Genomic DNA, 286 nt, shown 5'->3' on the forward strand with positions numbered 1-286 from the left:
GGGTATTTTATTAAGGGGGCCAGGGCGATGATAGGATATACCAATTTTTAAAATATAATGATGACATGTAATAAATGAAAATAATTTTCGTATGAAATCTGATCCTCAAAAATAAGGAATTTATTCCCACGATTTTAAATACTAAGAATTCTTTGATTTTGTTTACTAGAAAAATCTAAGTCAGCTGGCCCTAACTCATCACAACAACGTTAATAGTTGGCGCAATAGTAGAAACTTTAAGCGAAATTAAATAGACAAAAGTGATAACGAAATGATAGTTTACTAA

The sequence above is a fragment of the Penaeus monodon genome, chromosome 20 (assembly GCF_015228065.2).
Source record: "Penaeus monodon isolate SGIC_2016 chromosome 20, NSTDA_Pmon_1, whole genome shotgun sequence".
NCBI classification, from domain to species: Eukaryota; Metazoa; Arthropoda; class Malacostraca; order Decapoda; family Penaeidae; genus Penaeus; species Penaeus monodon.